At 45.1% G+C, this 12,611-nt stretch overlaps 1 long non-coding RNA gene across 18 annotated transcripts in view; it reads left to right on the top strand.

The window, feature by feature from the left end:
* Nucleotides 1-12,611, top strand: part of LOC110355237 (uncharacterized) — a 46,983-nt gene that overhangs the window by 9,491 nt on the left and 24,881 nt on the right. For 11 of the 18 annotated variants that reach the window (XR_010470689.1, XR_010470705.1, XR_010470699.1 and 8 more), the window contains one exon: nucleotides 152-7,925. This is a non-coding gene — a long non-coding RNA (uncharacterized LOC110355237). Of the gene's footprint in view, nucleotides 1-151; nucleotides 7,926-12,611 lie in introns of those variants that run through there. The other 7 variants (XR_010470697.1, XR_010470694.1, XR_010470693.1 and 4 more) reach the window with 4 other exon arrangements.

Below are 12,611 nucleotides of genomic sequence, written 5' to 3'. Positions count from 1 at the left end.
AGTGACTTGACAGCTGGCTAGTGCTCAAATTCTGTTAGCCTTAGATGCCTGGGATTAAATTCTATGCTATGGCCCTTCAAACCCAGCCTGGAAAGATGGGGAATGGGTAGGGGGGGATTTCCCGTTGATCTATGCTGTTCTCTTCCATCAGGGCAGGGAGGGGACAGGGAGAACAAGGATATCTGAAAATCTTCAATGTAAACAAGGCCGATTATACACACACCAATTACCTCAGTGTAAACAACCAATCGCACTATAATGGGGAGAACCTTTTGAGCCTGAGGAGGTTGCTTTGAAGTGCCTCTGCCCAGAGATTGCCTGTTAATGCAGAGAATTACACCACTAGCATCTGTTGGTTCCAGTGAGTAGAGTTTGGTGGCAATGACAATGGAACTGGGTGGATTGGGAGTTGAATGCAGAGATATGACAATACAGTAGTTAAAATTTCAATAGCAATAAGGGTGTAGCCATTGGCAACCTGGCTGTAGGCTTGCCTGTATCAGCCAACGCATATGAGTGAAGGCAGTGTGAAGGAATTGGGAATTTTTGTTACATATGTGTGTAGTCATTGCCTTTGTGTCCAGGAAATTGCTTGACCTGCACTTTACTGACGCATCACTTTCCTGGGATGTCTTAAGCCTCCTCTGGCTTTAGGCCTTTCTAAGCCCCAATTGTCATTTTCTCCTTTGAAGCACTACACTGCTCGTTCAGAAGGCCTGATTCTATAGTGGGTGGAGTCCACTGAGAATCTCTCTAATTTTGTGAGCTGCTGATGAGGCCCTACAGGGTAAAATTCAGTCTGTTTGCAGGTGAATGCTGCTACCTGCATGATGCTGAGGGCTGCAGCAAGTTCCTCAGCCCTGGTCTCTGGTTTTAGACTAGGACTCAAACACAAGGATTTCTTCACAGGCTCTTCTCCCCATACCACATGCCTGCTTCTCTCCTGAAGTTCCCTTAACATTCATGGTGTACAGCCCCTCTTCGGTCTGATCACCATGCTGGTTTTGCCCTTCTGTGTTCAGCAGACTTGCATCATCTACCTCTAGACATGACACATCAGTGCAATAGGGGCAGACATTTCTGTATGTAGAAGTGCATTCCAGTTTTGTAGCACTACCTACATGATTCCTTAAATTTTCTGTGAAAGAATACAAGTAAGTCATACCCAGGTTAACATAAATGTCTTAACTCTCAGCTGAGAGAGGATTATGTGAATTTAGGCTAGTAGCTGCCAAATAATAGACACACAGATACTCTTAAATTGGTTTGATTTATGTCTGCTGGCCCTGACAATTGGAAGAAAAGATAAATACACACAAAGCTTTCAAAGCTTGGTGTGTTATGATGCTAATTGAAAAGTCACCAAAGGAAGCCTGCATGGTGTGTGGGAATCTTAGTGCATGAGATTAGTGGCTAATTAGTGGCTGGGAGCTGGAGTGCACTCCTCCCAGCTATCTCACACTGAGAATAGGCAGTTTGGCCCACGCAATCAATTCTTGCCCGATACCAGCCCTATTGCAGACAGCAGATTGTGATGATGGGAAGATACAGTGTCAGTGCTGTGTCAGGCTCTCCTAAACCTGCACAGAAAGTGTCAAAGATACTGCTGTCTGGGTGGCTTGCTGTGTCCTGAGCCACAGCAAAGATACAGGCATTTGAGAACTGAGCTCTTTTTTCTTTTTAACAAATGCATAAATCTTGTTTTCTTACTTTCTGCCTCTTTCATGCCATATTTGCAGCAGATGATACAACACACTCTGGAGGCCCTGAGCTTCAAACCCTGCTTTAGATTCTGAAGTGAATGCATACAGGTGGTGGCACCTTCATCTTGGCATTATGTGTTAGAATCATGACATTTGAAAAATAGAGCTTTCAGCTGTCAGTGTCCTTGTATTTCCCTCTCAAGCATTTCCCTGGTGTACAAATGAAGTAAAAGAATCAGAGATTTAAGTAATACACTTATCTCATATGAGTCTAAGAGGTTGGCCTTTACAAAAAGAGAGACATGCATAATTGTAGGAATTGGTGTCACTGATGCATCACTGATACCACTGAACTAATCAGGGCTTTGATTGCTTAGGCACACATCTATTTTTCTCAATTGTTTTGCAGTTTTTTTGAGAATCCCTTGTTTATTACTTAATTTAAGAAGGTTGTTTGTAACTCTGGAGAGTTACATGTTTTCTTCTTTTCCCACATTTGCTTTTCCAAATCTGAAACAAGTGTAAACACAGCTTTAAACTATTGCACACTCTCAATTAAACTAACTAGTATTAAACCTCACACAGACATTGAGGAGACATACCAGGATGGTTCACTTCTGAACACCACAGAAGCTAGAAAATTTTCTTTCCATGTCTCCAGCTCTCTGCGTAATGCAGTTTTGCTCAAGCTGGAGTCAGAAGTGGGATAACGTAAGAAGCCCATTATCACAGGCAAGTGGCCTCAGACTGTGTGAGCTGGTTGTAGAGTCAGCTTTTCTGGAGATCAGTACATAGGCGCTTCTAGTCCAGTTCCCTTAGCCTTCAGTCAATAAACCTTCTTCTCCAGCTATTGAGAAGAAGTTAAGTCGTCTATGATCTCAGTAAGGGCTAATTAAAAAGAGGACATCCTTCGTATAGTAGCCAAGCTGTTGTAAAAGTGATGCTATGGGGAGAGGCAAGGTTTGCTGGCAGAGCTAATATCTTGTTTGATCGCATAGGTAGTTGGGAAAAGTTAACAGACTTTCAGACATAGAAGTTCTTCTACAGGTCTGAAAGAAAAAACTCAAACTTTGAGCTATTCTGGTCCATTCTCAAAAATCCTGTAGAGAGGACAGATACAACAGCCCCAGACAGTCAGCTCTACCATGGATAAAGCCAGCTTGCAGGGCAGCCCTGAGAGCCCAGGTGCTTCAGGAATCTTAATAGCCTGTGTGGAGCGACAAATTCCTGAAATCTTGCTCTTTGTTCAGTAAATGTTTGTTAAAACAGGAATGAGAGATACGGGAAAAATCAGCATTTTCTGGCCAAATTATTTCCAGATGGTTCTAGGTGGGTATTAGTAATGCAGCTGTCAGTTTTCACATGACGTTTTTTAAATGGACACCCCTTTATTAGTCATCTTTTATGATATCTTTCCTTTTATCTTAAACAAAATACCTGTGGGTACTGTTATTGATGGTTTCAGATACTACTGAACAGTAACATCAAGATACTCAATGGAAGCAGATCAGTGTGGTGACTGACGCAGCATGGGAATTCAGTGACTGTGCTACAAGCTGAAAAACACTCCATGCTGGAGGCTGGCAAGGAGCTAGGAGCAGATAAGACATCTGTTTAATCTCATTGTGAGGTGAAAGGGGGCAAAAATCCCAAATCAAGTATACTCAGCTGAATTGAGCTTGTGTAGGGACCGCTGCTTGATTCAACAGCTTTTGAGAGGAAACGTAAGAGGACTCTGGACTGGTGGGCAGGTTGCCTCTGCCAAGATGCTGCCTCCTCTTGGGAGCCACAAGAGAAAACATTTGTTCCTGGGCATATTGAAGCAGCTCCTTCTCCTTCCCTCCTGCTCCCTGGCAAGCTTGGGGCATCTCTTGCTGCCAGGTGGGAGACAGCAGGGCCAACACCAACTGCTTCTTCATGGCATCCATTTAAAGTCAAGGCTTGATAATGGTTGTTGGTCCATGGGCTCCTCTTCACTTGGGGTAATGGCCTTGTCACATGGGCATCTCAGACAATGCAGATGGGTGTCAGAAGGCCACAAGCAGTCCAGCCATCTCCCCTGAGTGCAGAGGAGGCTCTGGGAGAGGGAGTCATCCACATAATGATCTCCACATGCCGTGTCTGATCAGTGTGTCTGATCAGTTCCTGTATTGTAGAGGAGCTGTGTGGGCTTCTGGTAGGCTGTGTGTAAGAGGAGAAGGCAGGAGGAGGGCTCTTCTGTATTTGTTCCACCTATAACAAAACTCAGCCAACTGTCCCACCACCTACCACTTGTGCTTCTCAACAGGCTGGGCGGCAGGCAGTTCTGGAAAGGCCTGGGAACCCGCTGGAGAAAGTTAGTTCTTTCATCTCCTTGCAGGACATCATTTCTCTTTTAATGTTTTCTGCGCAGTAAAGAAAAAGGGTGAAGGAGCTGAAGAGGAAGAGCTGCAGAGGAGTTTCCAATTCCTGTAGGAATCTATGCATGGCACGTTGTGCCTGTAGGAGCCCAAAGCTGTGCTCAGCTCCATGAAACCTGGTAGCTCAGCTGTAAAACCCAGGATTTCTTCTGGTTTCTGAGCCAATCTCTCAGCATTTAGAGAAGGTACTGTGCTGAGCTGAAGTTCTGCAAGCATATTTGATTTCACATCAACTAAAACCCCCTAAAAATCAGATTAAAGTACTAGCTTCTTCCAAAGAAAAGCACCACACCTCAGTCTGGAGCTTAAGTTAAAACCAAAAATGTGTTTTCAAATAATGTATAAAATTTAAATGCTTCTTCAAATAAAGTATAACAGACAGTTTGCTTTGCAAATGGTCTCTCTAACAGCTGCTTTCTCCAAGTAACCTTAAAAATAAAAAAAAATCACCTATTAAAATAATTTAAAATCATCTATTCCAAAATAAAAGTCAATGTCTAAGATGACATCTGCGAGATCTACAGAAGCCTAGTTTAACTGGGGTAAAGCTAAGGTGAGCGACAGGTCAAAATCAAGCTTAACATGGAGGCCATCTGCAACCTTTGTGGAGAAAGATTACCATCTTGTTGGGGAGATCATGTTTCTGTTATTATCAATAACAGTCTGGTTTATACTATTTATTCTCCCCTCTTAGGTTATCTTCTCTGACAGCTGGGAGACTTGACACAATGCCTAGGTTGAAGCTATGATGAAACTGAATCATGTTATTGAATCCTAAGTGTCATACGATTGTATCACGTGCTGTGGGAATGTATAGGTACCACAGTCCTCGTCCCAAAGCACTTACAGTCCAAGCCAGATAGCAGGTAAGGAGGAAGGTCATAGTAAAGTAGTGACATCCAAGTGCAAGGTCCTGCACCTGGGCTGGGGCAACCGCTGGTAGCAATACAGGCTGAGGGATGAAGAGATGGAGAGCAGCCGTGAGGAGAAGGCCTTGGGGGTACTGGTGGATGAGAGGCTGGACATGAGCAGGCAATGTGCACTTGCAGCCCAGATGGCCCATTCTGTCTTGGGCTGCATCAAAAGAAGCATGGCCAGCAGGTCGAGGGAGGTGATTCTGCTCTGCTCTGGTGAGACCCCACCTGGAGTCCTGTGTCCAGCTCTGGAGCCCTCAGTACAGGAAAGACATGGACCTGTTAGAGACAGTCTAAACAAGGCCACCAAGATGACCAGAGGGCTGGAACACTTCTCCTATAAGGACAGGCTGAGAGAGTTGGGGTTGTTCAGCCTGGAAAAGAGAAGGCTCTGGGGAGACCTTATTGTGGCCTTTTAGTACTTCAAAGGGGATTACAAAAAAGATGGGGACAGGCTTTTTAGCAAGGCCTGTTGTGATAGGAAAAAAGGTTAATTGTTTTAAACTAAAAGAGGGGAGATTCAAGCTGGAAATGAGGAGGAAAATGGTGAAACATGGGGACAGGTTGCCCAGAGAGGTGGTAGATGCCCCATCCCTGGAGACATTCAAGGCCAGGCTGGATGGGGCTCTGAGCAGCCTGATGTAGTTGCAGATGTCCTTGCTTATTTCAGGAGAGGTGACCAGATGGCCTTTGAAGGTCCTTTCCAAACCAAACTATTCTATGATCTGTGCTGGTTTGAATGTTGTGATTTATAGCTGTCTTCTTTCAATAAAGCTCATTTTTTTATTTTAGTGCATTTTGATGTAGAAGCATATGAAATCTTACAGATGTTTCAGTAACAGCAGGTTGCCTTTCTATGTATGTTTCTTCAGGGGAGTGTCTTTTCTGTGCAATTAGCCAGGAGGTTTGAGCTTTATGATGGAGTGGTTTGGTCTGAGCCACTTTCCCTCTCTGTCATGTTCAGAAAGCACTAAGGAGGGCAAAGCCAGCTGTCTTTAGAGCCTCACCAGGCCACAGTCACAGGCTGCTGCCTAGGGCTGTGTGCAGAGACCCTCCTGCTCCACAGGAGCTGATCCTGTTACGCTTGACAGGGCAAGTCTAAACTGGGTGGAATGAACAGGAAATGCCAGTTCCAGCCCTCCCAGATGGCTCCAGGCTACTTTGTACACTAACTTTTTCAGCCTTGGGAGGTTTTGCATATTAATTCCTCATCATCCACAAACTGCATTTGAATCAGCACTGTGCTGCCAAGATCTTGGAAAGCCACCCTGCTCGCATGATTCTGAAGACATTAGCTACGCCATGTTTGTTGGGCTGCTTGCTCTGCTCTCCTGTTTTGGTAATCCTCTGCTCTTCTGCAGGTATTAACACGTACAAGAAAGCTTCATCATAATAAACAATAGCCAAACATGCCACTTTTTTTTTCTGTCTGTCAAAGACACCATAATAGTTTTAAGTCAGTCCCAGTGAAAATCGTCAGTGGGGCTGCAGAAAGGTCAAAGGATTGCCGGTTTAGGATTTCATGGGAATATACACTTGTTTGGACTTGGCCCAAGAGCTTCGTTTACCTGTTTGACAGGTAACAATTAGTGAGTAATAGCTCTGCTGGCTGGAATGCAGCTGTGAGGGCCAGCAGGCGCTGGGTTACCTGGTGGGCAGGTGTGGGTGCAGCGCCCAGATAGGTATGTGCATGCACAGCATTCCTGGGAATCAGTTTTCCCTTAAAGATGTAGCAATGACTGCAGGGCACAAAAGGGCTGGGCTTAGCCCAGGCTGGAAGATGTTAAGCTGTTTGCGAGGTAAGGAAGTAAATAGTGGAAAAGAAGAGGAGCTGAGGAAAGGACTGTGACAAGCAGCTGCCCCTTTTTTTCCTTGACCAGAGAGAGCAAAGTTCTGATTCTTCCCTGAGAATCTCAATAATTGAGAATTCAGTGTGATAACAGCAGGGGTGTGAAACATTTATATTTATACAGTCCTAAAATTACGTTCGGCCCTTTGAAGGCAACCATGAGGCCCAGTGAAAATTAGTTTGACACCCCTGTATTACAGTGTCATGGGGCAGGGGGAGGAAAGAGAGAGAAGGGAAAAGCTGAGATGGGGTAGAGCTGGTTTGAGAAGTGTGTGTCTAAAAGTTATGCTGACAGGTGGCCAGCATGGCTCAGGAGTTGTCTGTAAGGATTTTGTGTGCATTGCTCCCCAGCAGCAGCCCAGCATAGGCACAGCAGCATGTAGCACATCTGAGAAGCTCACTTGGCAAGATTTATATGTGAAGAGAGGAAATTCTGTATCAGTTGGTTTGGAAATGGTTAAACAGCTTATGTGCAGTTGCCATTAGCAAGAAATCGAGCCTCATGAGTTTATCAAATAAAACCACTTTATCTGTGGCAAACAGCCCCATTTCCAGCTCCTGCAGCAGTCGCGGAAGATTCCTGCATCAGCCTCTCCTGATGTTGAGTCTCCAGAGGGAATCTGGTATAAATGACGTAAACAGGGTCTTTGGAGGTGTTTTTAAGATGTTTGGTATTTTTTTATGACAGCAGGCAACACTTCTCTTTTAGGAACAGAAAGGTTTGCTCATTCTTTTAATATTTTATTCCCATTTGTGAACAAGCTTCTGTGTTTGTGTATTTCCACTTACGTGTTTCATACTTTACAATTGAGCTATTGTGTACCTTTGTAGAAGCCACATCCTCTTTCCTGGTCTGTATTTTCACCTGCAGAGCTGGAGTAGTGAGTCCAGTATTATTAACTATGAGAAACACAGACGATAAGCACTGCTAGTTATATACATGCATGCTATTACAGATATTTATTTATTTATTTCACACAGTAATTATTTTGAACCTAATTTCACTAAGATGACAAAGTATTTTGTATTTTTAATAAAAATATTGTCTTTTTTACTCCTATTTCCCTGGCTGAAAGGACTTGGTGTACTAGTTGATGTCATTTGAGGACGAAGAAATCCAAGTATAATTAGAGACCATTTTCCTTGATCTTAAAGGACACAGGATCACTTTGTGTCATTAAGCATTATTTGTACACTGTTATTTAGTATGACCTTCATTAAGAGGGAGTCTCTTTGCTCAATAGTGTGTGGGCCAATAAATGGTCATTAACCCTGACTACCAGCTGACACAATAGCAAGGTTTGTATTTATTGTCACAAACTCCTCACAAGCTACAAGCAAGCACTACAGAAGCACAAAGTCATCTCTGCAGCGTGGACCAAATCCAAACGAAAATATAACCCTTTCTTAGAAAGTGCTGAGAAATGCATGACAAGCCCCTTCCCCCAGCCCACAACCACTGCGTAAGAAGATGCAGTTCTCTGTCCTGGGTTGAATAAGTGCTCGTCTCCTGCACTGTGCACCTCCAAGGGCCCCCACCCCAGGCACTTTGGGAAGAAGTGAGCAACACACTTCCCTTTCCAAGCATCCTCCACTCTGCATGTCAGGTTTCCTCAGCTGGAGCTTGGACCTATGTCTCTGTGTTTCACACCTCTAAGTCGACACTTGATTTCATGAGTCAGTCAGAACACCGTTTGAACCCCTCTAAACTTGTGACATCCATAATGGTATGCAGCTGTGAGCCCCACAGGTTATGAGGCGCTTCAAATAATCATTTTGTTTGTGGTATTTGGCATCTATGGTACTGTGTAAAGCAGTGTTCAAACCATTCCTTCTGTCCCCCATTTATTGCTGACCTCTACAACCTGCAGAGTCCTGCACATTTTGGTGTGTCTTCCTATGATGACTCTTGCAACATTAACATTTCTGACCACCTCCCCTTTTGGCACGGAGGACAGGAACTCCATGCAGTGTGCAAGATCTGAGGCACTTCAGATTTGCCCAGTATTAATGCTTTCTTTTCTGTATGTTCCTGGTGTTGCTTTGGTCTTGCTGAGCGTGGGCGTGCCCCTTAGCATGCCGAGCAACACTTTCACCAGACTTAGTATCATAGAACCATAGAATAGTTTGGATTGGAAAGGACCTTCAAAGGTCATCTAGTCCACCCCCCTGCAATGAGCAGGGACATCTACAACTAGATCAGGTTGCTCAGAGCCCCGTCCAGCCTGGTCTTTAATGTCTCCAGGGATGGGGCATCTAACACCTCACTGGGCAACCTGTCCCAGTGTTTCACCACCCTCATGGTAAAAATTTTCTTCCCCATGTCCAGCCTGAATCACCCCTCTTTTAGTTTCAAAACATTACCCTTTATCCTATTGCAACAGGCCCTGCTAAAAAGCCTGTCCCCATCTTTTTTGTAATCCCCTTTCAAGTACTAAAAGGCCACAATAAGGTCTCCCCAGAGCCTTCTTTTCTCCAGGCTGAGCAGCTCCAGCTCTATCAGCCTGTCCTCATAGCAGGCGTGTTCCAGCCCTCTGATCATCTTGGTGGCTTCCTCTGGACCACTAAGATGATCACTGATATGGAACACCATGTCATTTCATTGTCATGATCATACTGCATAGTCATGCTGCACAATAAGCACAAATGCCTCAGAGCCAAGTGAAGAATTTTCCTCCCTCTGGCAGCTGCCTGCCTACCTGTAGGTTTTGTGTCTCTGTGTGGGCTTGATCGCCCTGTCATTTGGAGTAAGTGGAAAGAGTTCTGATTTCAGCAAGACTGGAAGTCCTGGGAGCATCTCCTGTTAATGTCAAGGGGAGCTGCATGGAGAAGCTGAACTGTGGTTTGTGCTGAGTGATGTGCTCTTCTTGTCCTTGCGAAAAAGACATTTCATGCTCACAGAGGGATCAGACTCATTAAGTCAGAAGAGAAATTAAGTGCATTACCAGTGGTGGCCTTGTGAGAGAGTTTTGCCTCACCATTCACTTTATTAAATGCTTTCTGTGAACACAGGGAATTAAGCTTTTCTATGTGGTGCCTGCTGCTCTCTGCTATATCAGCACTGTAGCTATAACAGTTGTAAACATTTAAAGAATGGTGCCAATTAAAGGTGGCTTGGGAACAAATGTGCTACGAAGAACTTGGAAAGACTGGAAGAATAGCTATTGTAGCAAATGCTTTTCTAAATGGACACCTGAAGGGATGAAGCTATGGAGAGGATGGTTTGGGAGGCAGCCTTCCCACTCCAGCAGTGCAGTCATGGTGATTAAACATACCCTTTAGAAGCATACACTGGTTTGAAGAGGCTTCCAGCCATCACTAAATGAAGCTTACAATGAATGACCCATTGCATGTTAAGAGGCAGATGACTCCACCTGCTATTTGGGTTCTGTAGAAAAGGCTGACAACAGTACTTTACACTGGGACTCTGAAGAGTACAAGAGCTCTGTTGTTCACTTGTAACTATCAATAAAGAGTCCACTAGATAAACTGGATCGTAAATGGCATCTGAAGTAGTATTTCACCCCAGCAAAGGATATTCCAGGACGGCAACATAGGAAAAGGAGCAACTCAAAGGAGTTCACCACCACAGGTTATTCTCAGACAGAACCGCACTGCATAAGGAGGAACGGAAAACACGTGGCCTTATTCTCTGTGAAGTGTTTGTGGAGTTTTTGTCACCATAGTACCGAGTCACCAAATACAGAAAGGTCACTCCCATGATTCATAACTGAACCCACAGCGGCTGTTGCTATTGTCCTTCTCACTCTGCCCAGTGTGTAACAGCTGAAGGGAGCAATGCTGGACAGTTACAGGCCCCTCCATCCACCCAGCACATTGCAAACAGATTACTGCACCAAGCAGCTCTTTATGAGCTTTTCTGGGCAGGTGAAAAGAGCAGATAGTTCAGTAGATCATTTCATACAACCAAAGGTCTGACTGGTGTCACCAGGGTAAGGATCCATGAAAAAACACATGAGACCCGTGCTGTCCATCAACAGACTTGATCTATTAGGGAAGAACTTTTCTGAAAGAGAGATCAGCTTGAGGTTGATAACCTAGTATTAAGAAAGTTTTAACCAAAATGTTTCTGCTGCATGTAATAGTAAGGATAAAGAAAAATACACTATTTTGTCCAATCTTGTTTTTCCTCATATTTATGAACAGTTCTGCCATTTCCATACTTCAGAGAAAGATGCTGAATGTTAGCATGGCATCAGGAGAGGCAGAAGGAAAAAGAAGTACTGCTTCAGGAGTCTGCTTTGAAAATCCCTTTGAAATTCACATTTGCTCAGCAGTCGTGTTGCTAATGTCAGCAGCTGAGTATATCTGGGTTTATATCCACACCAAGCACACACCAGGCCACGTGTGGCCTCAGAGCAGATGCCTCTGCCTCTCCAGCACTCTTCTGCTGAGACGACCACCCTGGGGGCAGAAGTCCCCTGTGAAGACAAACTGCCCTGCAAGGGAGACGTTCTGGAGATGGGGGAGAGGAGTGGACCATGACGAGCACGGGAGGTGAAAATGGAGGCTGGGAAGGTGGGCAGACAGGCTGTGACTGGAAAACAGAATGTGGGGAGCACTGGACTGCTTGGATGAGACTGGAGCAAGCAGAGGGGACCTCCAGGCAAAGCAGTAACACCAAAGCAGACTGAAGATGGACATGAGGGTATGGGAAGGACTAGGACTGTTTGAACAAGAGAGAAGAACTTAGAACTAACAGAAGGAAAAGCCATGGGGCTGGTCTGTGAGGAACAAGGGCTGCTGATGGCTGAGTGCTGCGGTGGGGACACAGTCTGGACAAGATCAGTGACAGTGGGTGGCCTCCTGCCTTTCCCTGGTGCTGGATTGCCCAGAAATTTCAGCATTACTGACACTAATTACACTGTCAGGAGCTGCATCACTGCAGAAAAGTCACTTCCAGATGCAAGCTGGACCACGGATGGATGGACGCTGTTTCGAAAAGTAGAATCACAGAATCATTGCTCAGGTTTGATGCAACCGTGAAAGATCATCTAGTCTAATCTTTCACAGGAAAGGGCACATAAATGAGATTGTGTAGCACCTTGTCCAGCCACATATTGAAAACCTCTAGTGTGGGAACTCTACCCATATTCGTGGAGAGAATGCAGAACAAGACACTTTGGGTGAGACAACAAGAAACCGGAGGACTGGAATAACAGTAAGTGGGTGTCAGTGCTGTATTGGTACAAGATGTGGGAGGCTGTCAGTCGGAGCAGGCAGGCGAGCGGAGAGCTGGCTTTGCCAACAGCGTGGCAGGGAGCACAACACTGCTGTGCCGCTGCAGATGGCAACTCCAGGCAGGGAAAGCAGCGCCAAGGCCATTGCGGAAGGGAGTGGTGAGACCCCACAGGCATGACCTCGCCGTCCCTAGAGGTTTTTAAACTGAGATTGGACATGGCACTTAGTGCCATGATCTAGTAAACGGACTAGAGTTGGACCAAGGGTTGGACTCGATGATCTCTGAGGTCTTTTCCAACCCAGTCGATTCTGTGATTCTGTGATTCTGTGACCTGCCTCGTTCTGCCCTGAGAGGGGTGTCCCAGACTCGTGCCGCACTGAAAGCAAAGGCTGCAAGGAGGTACTAATACCTTGAGGAAGTAACTACCAGGAAACAAACACAATTTAAATTAAAGGGCAGCATTGGCACAAAGACAATAGGGTGCAAACAGACTTTAACATAGGGTGGCATCCAGCCAGGCAAGAAGTGAGTTACTGGAAGAGA

The sequence above is a fragment of the Columba livia genome, chromosome 2, assembly GCF_036013475.1.
Source record: "Columba livia isolate bColLiv1 breed racing homer chromosome 2, bColLiv1.pat.W.v2, whole genome shotgun sequence".
In the NCBI taxonomy this organism is placed as follows: domain Eukaryota; kingdom Metazoa; phylum Chordata; class Aves; order Columbiformes; family Columbidae; genus Columba; species Columba livia.
This window is presented reverse-complemented; position numbering and strand designations above follow the sequence as displayed.